This window comes from Mustelus asterias, chromosome 30 (assembly GCF_964213995.1).
Source record: "Mustelus asterias chromosome 30, sMusAst1.hap1.1, whole genome shotgun sequence".
In the NCBI taxonomy this organism is placed as follows: domain Eukaryota; kingdom Metazoa; phylum Chordata; class Chondrichthyes; order Carcharhiniformes; family Triakidae; genus Mustelus; species Mustelus asterias.
In genome coordinates this window covers 8,505,710-8,518,419 of record NC_135830.1, presented here as the reverse complement: position 1 = coordinate 8,518,419, position 12,710 = coordinate 8,505,710, and the positions used below count along the sequence as shown (strand labels likewise).

At 45.7% G+C, this 12,710-nt stretch overlaps 1 non-coding gene across 1 annotated transcript; it reads right to left on the bottom strand.

Moving 5' to 3' along the window:
• Window positions 1-9,638: 9,638 nt before the first annotated feature.
• trnac-gca (transfer RNA cysteine (anticodon GCA)) lies at window positions 9,639-9,710 on the bottom strand. Its single transcript has one exon. It is a non-coding gene; the product is annotated as a tRNA-Cys (tRNA).
• Window positions 9,711-12,710: the final 3,000 nt, after the last annotated feature.

The window sequence follows — 12,710 nt, the reverse complement described above, 5'->3', positions numbered from 1 at the left end:
AGAAATGGCAGAGGACTTGAATAGTTACTTTGCATCAATCTTCACGGTTGAAGACACCAGTGGGATGCCAGAGCTCCAGCAGAGTCGGGGGGCACAGGTCAGTGAAGTGGCCATCACTAAGGAGAAGGTTCTGGCGAAACTGAAAGGTCTGAAGGTGGATAAATCGCATGGGAGAAATGGACTACACCCCAGGGTTCTAAAATAGATAGCTGAGGAAATTGTGGAGGCATTGGTGGTGATCTTTCAGGAATCACTGGAAACAGGGACGGTACCAGAGGACCGGAATGTAGCTAATATAACACTGCTGTTTAAGAAGGGAGGGAGGCAGCAGACATGAAATTACAGGCCAGTTAGCCTGACTTCTGTCCGATTTTAGAGTTCATTATTAGAGATGAGATCGCAGAAGTGCATGATAAAATGGGACTGAGTCAGGACGGCTTTGTCAAGAGGAGCTCATGTCTGACGAATCTGTTAGAGTTCTTTGAGGAGGTAGCAAGGAAGTTAGATAGGGAGAACCAGTGGACCTGATTTATTTCGATTTCCAAAAGGCCATTGAGAAGGCGCTGCACAGGAGACTGTTAAATAAGTTAAGTGCCAAAGATGTTGAGGGCAAGATCCTGGCATGGATAGAGGATTGGCTGACTGGCAGAAGGCAGAGAGTGGGGATGAAGGGATCTTTTTTCAGGATGGCAGCCAGTGACTAGTGGTGTGCCTCAGGGGTCGGTGCTGGGAACACAACTTTTCACAATATGCATTACCGATTTGGAAGAACGAAATGAAGGCACTGTTGCTTCGTTGGCACATGATGCAAAGATACGCAGAAGGACAGGGAATATTGAGGAAGTCGGGGGGAGGGTGGGCTGAAGAAGGAATTGGACAGGTTAGAGAGTGGGCAAAGAAGTTGCAGATGGAATACAATGAGGAAAAGTGTGGGATTATTCCACTTTGCAAGGAGGAATGGAGGCAGAGACTATTTTCGAAATGTTGAATAACTTAAAAAAATCAGATTCACGAAGGAATTTGGGAGTCCTTGTTCAACATTCTCTAAAGGTTAACCTGAAGGTTCAGTCGGCAGTTAGAAAGGCAAATGGAATGCTGGCATTCGTGTCGAGAGGGTCCATACCAGGGTCAGGCCCGCACCAGGCTCAGGCCCGCACCAGGCTCGGGCCCGCACCGGGTTCAGACCCACTCAGGTTCAGACAGAGTAGCGGTTCGGATTCACGCATCGTTCGGACTCAGAAGAGGCTCAGAGTTACAGAAGGCTCGGACACAGACCATGTACAGATTCACCTCGCTTCACAATTACAGAAACATTGAAATATGGTAAAAGCAGGAGTAGGCCATTCGGCCCTTCGAGCCTGCTCCGCCATTCAGTTTGATCATAGCTGATCATCAACTTCAATATCCTGATCACCCCTTCCACCCATATTCCGTGATCACTTTAGCCCCACGAGCAATATATAATTTCTTCCTGAAATCACGAAAGGTTTTGGCCTCAACAACTTTCTGTGGGAGTGAAGTCCAAAGATTATCTGGGTGGAGAAATTTCTCCTCATCTCTGTTCTAAAAGTTTGATGCTTATCCCCAAACCATGAGCCCTTGTCCTCAACTTCCTGAGCATCGGGAACATTCTTTCTGAAACTCCGCTGTTTAAACCTGTTCCAATATTATATGTTTCACCCGAATAAACTCCAATGAATAAAGCCCATACGACTTAGTCTCTCTTCATATCACAGATTGCCATCCCAGGAATCAGCCTGGTAAACATTCGCTGTACTCCTGCTATAGCAAGGACATCCTTCCTCATATATGGACACCAAAACTGCACTACTCGAAGTGTGGACTCAGCAATTTCCTTTACAGCTGCAGTGATGATGTGGAGATGCCGGCGTTGGACTGGGGTAAACATTGTAAGAGTTTGAACAACACCAGGCTTAAGTCCGACAGATTTATTTGGTAAAATTTCATTCAGCAACTGCAGCAACACATATCTATTCCTGGACGCAAATCCTCTACCTCTGAAGGCCAGCATACCATTGGTCTTTTTGTACTGCCTGTTGTACATGCGCGCTTACTTTCAGTTACTGGTGCACGCGGGCACCAAGGTCCCGCTGAGTATCCACCTCTCTCAATTTACACCCATTCAAATAACAAACTGTCTTCCTGGTATTGGTGCAAAAGTATATAACCTCACATTTACCCACATTATACTGCAACTACTTTGCAAATGCCCACACATTGAGCCTGTTGAAATCTCACTGCAACATGCCTGCATGTTTCTCACAGCTCACACTCACCCACCTTTTATAGAAGATAGAACAGTACAGCACAGAACAGGCCCTTCGGCCCACGATGTTGTGCCGAGCTTTATCTGAAATCAAGATCAAGCTATCCCAATTCCTATCATCCTGGGGTGCTCCATGTGCCTATCCAATAACCGCTTAAATGTTCCTAAAGTGTCTGACTCCACTATCAATGCAGGCAGTCCATTCCACACCCCAACCTCTCTCTGCGTAAAGAACCTACCTCTGATATCCTTCCTATATCTCCCACCACGAATCTATAGTTATGCCCCCTTGTAATAGCTCCATCCACCCGAGGAAATAGTCTTTGAACGTTCACTCTATCTATCCTCTTCATCATTTTATAAACCTCTATTAAGTCTCCCGTCAGCCTCCTCCGCTCCAGAGAGAACAGCCCGAGCTCCCTCAACCTTTCCTCATAAGACCTACCCTGCAAACCAGGCAGCATCCTGGTAAATCTCCTTTGCACTCTTTCCAGCGCTTCCACATCCTTCTTATAGTGAGGTAACCAGAACTGCACACAATATTCCAAATGTGATCTCACCAAAGTCCTGTACAGTTGCAGCATAACCCCACGACTCTTAAACTCCAACCCCCTGTTAATCAAAGCTAACACACTATAGGCCTTTTTCACAGCTTTATCCACTTGAGTGGCAACCTTTAGAGATCTGTGGATATGGACCCCAAGATCTCTCTGTTCCTCCACAGTCTTCAGAACCCTACCTTTGACCCTGTAATCCACATTTAAATTTGTCCTACCAAAATGAATCACCTCACATTATCAGGGTTAAACTCGATCTGCAATTTTTCAGCCCAGCTTTGCATCCTATCTATGTCTCTTTGCAGCCTACAACAGCACTCCACCTCATCCACTACTCCACCAATCTTGGTGTCATCAGCAAATTTACTGATCCACCCTTCAGCCCCCTCCTCTAAGTCATTAATAAAAATCACAAAGAGCAGAGGACCAAGCACTGATCCCTGTGGCACTCCGCTAGCAACCTGCCTCCAGCCGGAAAATTTTCCATCCACGACCACCCTCTGTCTTCGATCAGTTAGCCAGTTACCTATCCAATCTGCCAACTTTCCCTCTATCCCACTCCTCCTTACTTTCATCATAAGCCGACCATGGGGGACCTTATCAAACGCCTTACTAAAATCCATGTATATGACATCAACTGCCCTACCTTCATCAACACACTTAGTTACCTCTTCAAAAAATTCAATCAAATTTGTGAGGCACGACTTGCCCTTCACGAATCCATGCTGACTATCCCGGATTAATCCACATCTTTCTAAATGGTCGTAAATCCCATCCCTAAGGACCTTTTCTATGAATTTACCAACCACCGAAGTAAGACTAACCGGTCTATAATTACCAGGGTCATTTCTATTCCCTTTCTTAAACAGAGGAACAACATTCGCCACTCTCCAGTCCTCTGGCACCATCCCCGTGGACAGTGAGGACCCAAAGATCAAAGCCAAAGGCTCTGCAATCTCACCCCTTGCCTCCCAAAGAATCCTAGGGTATATTTCATCAGGCCCAGGGGACTTATCGACTTTCAGTTTATTCAAAACTGCCAGTACATCCTCCCTCCGAAAATTTATTTCCTCCAGCCTATTAGCCTGTAACACCTTATCTTCCTCAAAAACATGGCCCCTCTCCTTGATGAACACTGGAGAAAAGTATTCATTCATCACCTCGCCTATCTCTACTGACTCCATACACAAGTTCCCACTACTGTCCTTGACCGGCCCGAAACTCACCCTGGTCATTCTTTTATTCCTCACATCAGAGTAAAAAGCCTTGGGGATTTCCTTGGTGCGACTCGCCAAGCCATCTCATGTCCCCTCCTAGCTCTCCTAAGCCCCCTTTTCAGCTCATTCCTTGCTAACTTGTAACCCTCAATCGAGCCACCCGAACCTTGTTTCCTCATCCCGACATAAGCTTCCCTCTTCCTTTTCACAAGACATTCCACCTCTTTCGTGAACCATGGTTCCCTCGCTCGGCAATTCCCTGCCTGACAGGGGCATACCTATCAAGGACACCCACTATTTGTTCCTTGAAAAAGTTCCACTTTTCATTAGTGCCTTTCCCTGACAGTTTCTGTTCCCATCTTCTGCCCCCTCAGTCTTGCCTAATCGCATCATAATTACCTCTTCCCAATTGTAAACCTTGCCCTGCCGTACGGCCCTATCCCTCTCCATTGCAATAACAAAAGACACTGAATTGTGGTCACTATCTCCAAAGTGCTCCCCCACAACCAAATCTAACACTTGGCCCGGTTCATTTCCCAGTACCAAATCCAATGTGGCCTCACCTCTTGTCGGCCTATCCACATATTGTGTCAGGAAACCCTCCTGCACACACTGCACAAAAACTGTTCCTCCGAACTACTTGACCGACAAAGGTTCCAATCAATATTTGGAAAGTTAAAGTCCCCCATGACAACAACTACTTTTATCATCTGCAAATTTGGAGATAATACATTTAGTCCCATTTTCAGTACAATTAACATACAATGTGAACAATTGGGGTCCGTGCACAGATGCCTGCAGCACCCCACGAGACACTGACTGAAAAGATGGAGTATGTGGACTTTAAGAGAGAGGTTGTGCTGGAATCTTTGAATGGCATCAAGTTAGATAAATCGCCGGGTACGGATGGGATGTACCCCAGGTTACTGTTGGAGGCGGGGGAAGAGATTGCAGAGCATCTTTGCGTCGTCGATGGAGATGGGAAAGGTGCCGGAGGATTGGAGGTTTGCGGATGTGGTTCCTATTTTCAAGAAGGGGAATAGGGATTGCCCAGGAAATTACCGACCGGTGATTCTAACCTCAGTGGTTGGTAAGCTGATGGAGAAGATCCTGAGCGACAAGATTTATTAGCATTTAGAGAGGTTTAGTATGCTCAAGAATACTCAGCATGGCTTTGTCAAAGGCAGATCGTACCTTACGAGCCTGGTGGAGTTCTTCGAAAATGTGAGAGAACACACTGACGAAGCGAAAGCGGTAGATGTGGTTTATATGGATTTTAGCAAGGCGTTCGATAAGGTCCCCCATGCAAGGCTTCCGGAAAAAAGTGAGAGGGCATGGGATACAAGGGGCTGCTGCCCTGTGGATCCAGATTTGGCTCGCCCAAGGGAGGCAGAGAGTGGGTAAAGATGGGTCTTTTTCTAGTTGGAGGTCGGTCACCAGTGGTGTGCCCCAGGGTTCTGGGACCCTTGCTGTTTGTCATTTTCATAAATGACCTGGATGAAGAAGCGGAGGGATGGGTTGGTAAGTTTGCCGACGACACGAAGGTTGGTGGGGTTGTGGATAGTCTGGAGGGATGTCAGAAGTTACAGAGGGACATAGATAGGATGCAAGACTGGGCGGAGAAGTGCCAGATGGACTTCAACCCAGATAAATGCATAGTGGTCCATTTTGGCAGGTTAAGTGGGATGAAGTAGTACAATATAAAGGGAAAGACTCTTAGTACTGTAGAGGATCACAAGGATCTTGGGGTCCGGGTCCATAGGACTCTAAAATCGACCCCGCAGGTGTAGGGGGTGGTTAAGAAGGCGTATGGTGTGCTGGCCTTTATCAATCGAGGGATTGAGTTTAGGAGTCCGGGGATAATGATGCAGCCACATAAGACCCTCGTCAGACCCCACTTGGAGTGCTGTGCTCAGTTCTGGTCGCCTCATTCCAGGAAGGATGTGGAAAAGATTGAAAGGGTGCAGAGGAGATTTACGAGGATGTTGCCTGGATTGAGTGGCATGCCTTACGAGGATAGGCTGAGGGAGCTGGGTCTTTTCTCCTTGGCGAGACGTAGGATGAGAGGAGACCTAATAGAGGTATATAAGTTGTTGCGAGGCATAGATCGGGTGAACACTCTGACACTTTTTCCCAGGGTGCAAATGGCTGCTACGAGAGGACACAGGTTTAAGGTGCTGGGGGGTAGGTACAGGGGAATTGTTCGGGGGAAGTTTTTCACACAGAGGGTGGTGGGCGAGTGGTATCGGCTGTCGTCAGTGGTGGTGGAGGCAAACTCAATCGGGTCTTTTAAGAGACTCCTGGATGAGTACATGGGACTTAATAGGATGGTAGGCCGAGAAGGTAGGGATATGTTCGGCACAACTTGTGGGGCCGAAGGGCCTGTTTTGTGCAGTAGGTTTTCTATGTTTTTCTATGTTTCCAATCAGAAAAAGGCCCATTTATTGCCAACTCTTTGCTTTCTGTCTGCTTACTAGCTTTCTATCTATCTCAAAACATTGCCTGCAATCCCATGCGTTTTCATGTTACATGGTAGTTAGTTTTGTGAGACCTTGTCGAAAGCCTTCTGAAAGTCTCAATAAACCCATCTGCTCACATCACCTTCTGAACTGTAATGTCTGGGGACACCTGCCCGCACTGGACCTGGTCGTAAGGGACCGGGTAGTAAACGAAACAAGACACAGCAACACCACTCCATCCACTTCCCTAAACTCCCACACTTACCCCAACTCTCAGTGCTTCACTCTTTGAAGCTTGGAGCTGCCTGTGGAGCTCCCTGAGTGGGCAGACTTCAGGAAACGTTGGCTCTATTCTCTCTCTACAGATGCTGTCAGACCTGCTGAGATTTTCCAGCATTTTTCTATTTTGTTTCCGGTTCCAGCATCTGCAGTATTTTGCCTTCACAGAAAAAAATCCAAACGGTTTTAATTTCAGAGGGGTTCGATTAGTGGAATTGTTTGCGCGTTTGTCACTAAACATGATTATTCCGAGTATTTTCTGATTGAAAAGTCAGGAATCACTCAGTGAAATTAAAAAAAAAAGGAATTTCTGTGGTAGAGCACAAGGGAGGATGGATTACATGACACCAGGAATGGTGGACAAGGAAACACTGAGCCAGTGATAGTGGAGCCTATGTGGTCGAGTGGTTCATAGTCAATGTTTCCACCGCTATAGCCCGGAATTGATGATAAACTGTTAACTAAACGGCACTTTGCTCAGCACGTACCGAGTTTCTCGAGTCGAAAGTATTTGAACATGAAGGAAGAAGACATAATTTGTTTCAGTTGGTTATAAAATGTTCGAATGACTGTGTGACAATGTCAGTAGCGAAAGTGACCTGAAATGAAGCGGTGGAGACAGAGATGGTTATTAACGAATTTCAAATCTCTGATATTAGCTTTCCTGGCGTCCCGTGGTCAGGTTTCGGCGCCATGTTCCGCGTTAGAGTCCCAGGCAAGTATTAAACGAAAACACGCCTCACAGTGTCTGTTGAGGGAGAAACAAGATTAATCCGCAGCTGGATAAATTTTATCAGAGCTGGAAAAATCAGAGATGTAACAATAACAATAAACTCTGAAGAAGAATGACACGGCAGACATTTATCACAAAAACAACTGACACACATGTCAAATTCTTCCTCTTTCAAGTCTCCTCGATTAACTCCTTGTTCTCCACCTCGGATATTTCCACATCCATCAAATATCACGCACCTGAATATTCAACCCCCTTTTCGCTCCACCGATAATGATACACCAATTCCGCGCTGGGCGCAGGAATTGGCTCCATAGCTCAGTGTTTGCAGCAGATCGGGTGTAAGGTTGGACAGTTTAAAGTTTATTTATTAGTGCCACAATTGAGCTTACATTAACACCGCAATGAAGTTCTGTGACAATTACGTCGTCGGCAGAACCGGCACCTTCTCGGGTAAATTGACAGCTAATTTAGCATGGCCAATGTACCTAACCAGCACATCTTTCACTCTGTGGGAATAAGAAGGGGCACCCGCAGGAAACCCACGCAACACGGGGAAAGCATGCAGACTCTGTACAGACAATAACCAATGCCGGGAATTGAAACCGGGCCCCTGGCGCTGTGAGGCATCAGTGCCACCATGTTGTCCAAAAAGATATTCTCTTGCTCATAAACTGAGAAAGAGCAGACAATGTTTGGAAAGATGACCTAGTTCTTCTGTAATTAATTAGAAATGGGCGTCGCTGGCTGGCCAGCATTTATTGCCCATCCTGGTTGCCCTGGGACAGTTAGGGTCAAACACTTTGCTGCAGCTCTGGAATCAATGTAGGCCAGGCCGGATAAGGGACGGCAGATTTCCTTCCCTAAAGCACATTACCGAACTCCATGGTTTTTTTTCGACAATGGTTTTCATGGTCATCAGTAGATTCTTAATTCCAGATAGTTTTTTATTGAATACAAATTCCACAACGTGCCTTGGCAGGATTCAAACCCGGGACCCCATAGCATTGGATGAGTTTCTGGATTAATAGTCTCGCTATAATACCACTAGGCCATCGTCTTTCCTAATATAAGCGTTTATGTTGAAGGAGATTCGGGTGTGTTTGTATAAGGAACGCAGGAAGATAGCATGGTGGTGCAGCAAACAATAGGAAGGGAAATGACATTTTGGTCTTTATTGCCAGCAGATTGCTGAATAAGAATAAAAACACCAATTTACATTTGTGCAGGATTTTGTTGGGAGCAAGTGTGAAATATTCGGTGCAGTTCTGATATCCACAATGCTTTTTTTTTTACAAAAGGCTACCCTTCCATTGGAGACGGTCCACTGGGTAGGTTCCTGTGATGAGAGAGTTCTCCTGGGATGAGATGCTGTGTAAATTGGGCTGAAATTCCCTGGAGTTTAGAAGACTGAGAGACAATCTTATTGAACCTACAGAATACTGAGAGATTGTTTCCGAGTCTCAGATGAGGACTCACCGGAGAACTGACACACAAACACATCCAGCCAAGACTCTAATTCTAAACTTTAATTGCACATTTGAAATGAATATATGTTATACCATGTGATATGTATGATATGAATAGTCATTAAATAAATAACGTTGACAACACCTGACAACAGTCGAGCGGCAACACTTGAGAAATATTTTTATTCTTGCCTCGGTTCACAAGCTGGAACTGCGCGACAGTGAATACTTATGGGAGAAATAAAAGTACAACCACCGCCTCTGGATGGTACTGAGCCACCAAACATTTGCTTAAAGTCGAACGCAATAACGAATTCCACCACTCAGACGAAGACACTCTATATTAGGGTGTCAGCGAGTGCTGTATATATCCAACGCCAATTCTCTGTTTTTAAAACATAGTCGAGGACTACAACATGACCACATCGTTTACAATACTATGCAAGCCCCTTGACTTTTTCCCTCCCCACAGTATTGCTGCGATTTAGTGGTAACCAAATAATTGGGATTGAAGGTAATGTATGAAAGACCGATTTGTATGCATGTAACGCCTTTCCCGGTTGGTGGACGTCACAACGCGCTTTGCAACCAACGAAAGACAGTCACAATTGAAACTAAGATAACAATTAGACAAGGAAGGGGGCATTCGGATTTGAACCGAGGGCCGTTTGATCTGCAGTCAAATGCTCTACCACTGAGCTATGCCACCTCAGCTGTGAACTGATGCTCGGGATCCAGCATAGTCTTATTAAGTGGTGGAGGGGGATTCAGTGGTCAGCTTGCATCCCGCTTTGTCTCAGAGTTACTGGTTTCTGAGTGAAGTCGGAGAGCTCAGCGCTTAAGTTAGCGAGATGTTTTCTTGTGATTTGGCTGAAATTTGGATCCAGGTCTAGGAGATGTTTGTGTCAATCTAATCGATAAAATCTACCCCATTGTCACACAGATTTGACCTTGTATCCCCATCTCTATTGGCAGCGCTTTGCAGCCTATCACTGTCCTTCACGATCTGTGTTTGTTCTTGAACTGTTGCCCATGTGCCATTTCCAATTCGGACACAAATATAGATCTAACTCCACTGCTTCTGTCAGAGCTGTTTTCGATCAGGAAACAACTCAGGTTTGTTAAATGGATTATCAAAAACTTTAAATCTTGGCATATCGAAGGCGATATATGACCCTCAAAGCGCCAAATCCTAAGCACTGGACCACCAGGATTTCATTCTCCTGGTTCTCCCATAGACTGAATACAGGAATATGCACAGTGCCAATTATTCACAGTCGCATTCTCCTTCCTGTCTTGTGCACGTTGTTCAGCTTTGAAATTATTCATCTTTTCACATTAGCTTCCAGTGTGATGAAAGCAGAGCTGTGATAAGCTGAAGTTTTTCAACAGATTTAACACAATAAGGTATGTAACAAACATTACTCTTTGAATGTGGTGAGCTACAGTGAAATTTAATGCAGTAGAAGGTAACTCACTCATTCTGACAGTTGGTACCAGCAATTGCAATGTAAATATGATGTCGGGATACCGGCGTTGGACTGGGGTGGGCACAATAAGAAGACTCACAGCATCATGTTAAAGTCCAATTGGTTCATTTGCTCCGATAATAAAATCAATTTGCTTTATTTTATCAGCGCCCCGAAAGCTCCTGACTCCAAATAGACTTGGTGTTGTAAGACTTCCTAATGTAAATATGAATTGTTATGGGTAATTGACAGGATTGTGGAATGGGACAGATATTTCCTTCTTCCTGTTCAACCTGCCACAAGTATCGCTCCCGTTTTCGACCAGGAAGCAATACCCACTCTCCCTAATCCATGTGTTGCACGAGAGCAATGAATCAACATTCCCTAACCGCGAATCGAACCCAGACCATTGCAGTGAAAGCAACAAATTCTGTCAACGAAACCAACACGGAAATTGAGGTTTCCTGAGCATTATTGAGCAATTGTGGGCGTGTGTGATTTGGGAGAAAGGTCACGTGCTCTAGGGTAATCTCTGATGAGTGAAGCCACCGACCTCTTTATCGCTGAGCTTTTTGTGTTCTTGAGAAATCGTCCTCTGGGGCTGATGCAATGAGGCCAGCAGAGTAACTCACTGCATCCTCCGGCTGGAGGCCTGTGACTAGTGGTGTTCCGCAGGGCTCTGTATTGGGACCTCTGCTGTTTGTGATTTATATAAACGGTCTGGAAGAAGGTGTAACTGGGGTGATCAGTAAGTTTGCGGACGGCACAAAATTGGCAGGACTTGCAGATAGTGAGGAGCATTGTCAGAAGCTACAGAAAAATATAGATAGGCTGGAAATTTGGGCAAAGAAATGGCAGATGGAGTTCAATCCTGATGAATGCGAAGTGATGCATTTTGGTAGAAATAATGTGGGGAGGAGCTATACGATAAATGGCAGAACCATAAAGGGTGTAGATACGCAGAGGGACCTGGGTGTGCAAGTCCACACATCCTTGAAGGTGACGTCACAGGTGGAGAAGGTGGTGAAGAAGGCATATGGCATGCTTGCCTTTATAGGACGGAGCATAGAGTATAAAAGTTGGGGTCTGAAGTTGCAGATGTATAGAACGTTGGTTCGGCTGCATCTGGAATACTGCGTCCAGTTCTGGTCGCCACACTACCAGAAGGACGTGGAGTCTTTGGAGAGAGTACAGAGGAGGTTTACCAGGATGTTGCCTGGTATGGAGGGGCTTAGTTATGAGGAGAGATTGGGTAAACTGGGGTTGTTCTCCCTGGAAAGACGAAGGATGAGGGGAGACTTAACAGAGGTGCATAAAATTATGAAAGGCCTAGATAGGGTGAACGGTGGGAAGCTTTTCCCCAGGTCGGTGGTGACGTTCACGAGGGGTCATAGGTTCAAGGTGAAGAGGGGGTGCGGTGGAGGTTTAACACAGATATCAGAAGGACATATTTTACCCCACAGAAGGTGGTGGGGGCCTGGAATGCACTGCCAGGCAAGGTGGTGGAGGCGGACACACTGGGAACGTTTAAGCCTTATCTAGATAGCCATATGAACGGAGTGGGAATGGAGGGATACAAAAGAATGGTCTAGTTGGACCAGGGAGCGGCACGGGCTTGGAGGGCCGAAGGGCCTGTTTCTGTGCTGTATTGTTCTTTGTTCTTTGTTCATTGTCCGCAATGTGATTGCGGTGCGATTTGCTGAAAGCTGTTAATTTTATAAAAATAATCTTTTTGCGAATTGTAAATGAAATGCCCTTCAGTGCCCGGTAAGAATTCGCACAACACCAGGTTAAAGTGCAAGAGGTTTGTTTGAAATCACGAGCTTTCGGAGCACAGCTCCTTCATCACTCACGCTGAGGATTCACCACATTGTTCTGTCTTTGAATGAAAGCAATAGATATCTCGTCAATTCCCCGGTATCCTGAGTGTACGACACTGATTTCAACAGTACACTGCTTTAAATGTTTGTTTTCAATGTGAAATTAAGTTGTTTGATTCCATGTGAAGCACTTAAACTTACACTCTTCCGGGAAGATGGTGACATCGTGGTAAAATCAGTGGAGTATGAATCCTGTGGCCCCGGCTCACAGGTCACGATCCCACCGCAGCCTAGAACTGAAACGGAAGTGAAAGCTAGTCTCAGTAATGAAGCTTTGTTTTCTGATTGTCATGAAAACACATCTTGCAGAAGGAAATCTGCCATCCTTCTCCTTTCTGGCCTCCATGGGACTCCAGAGGA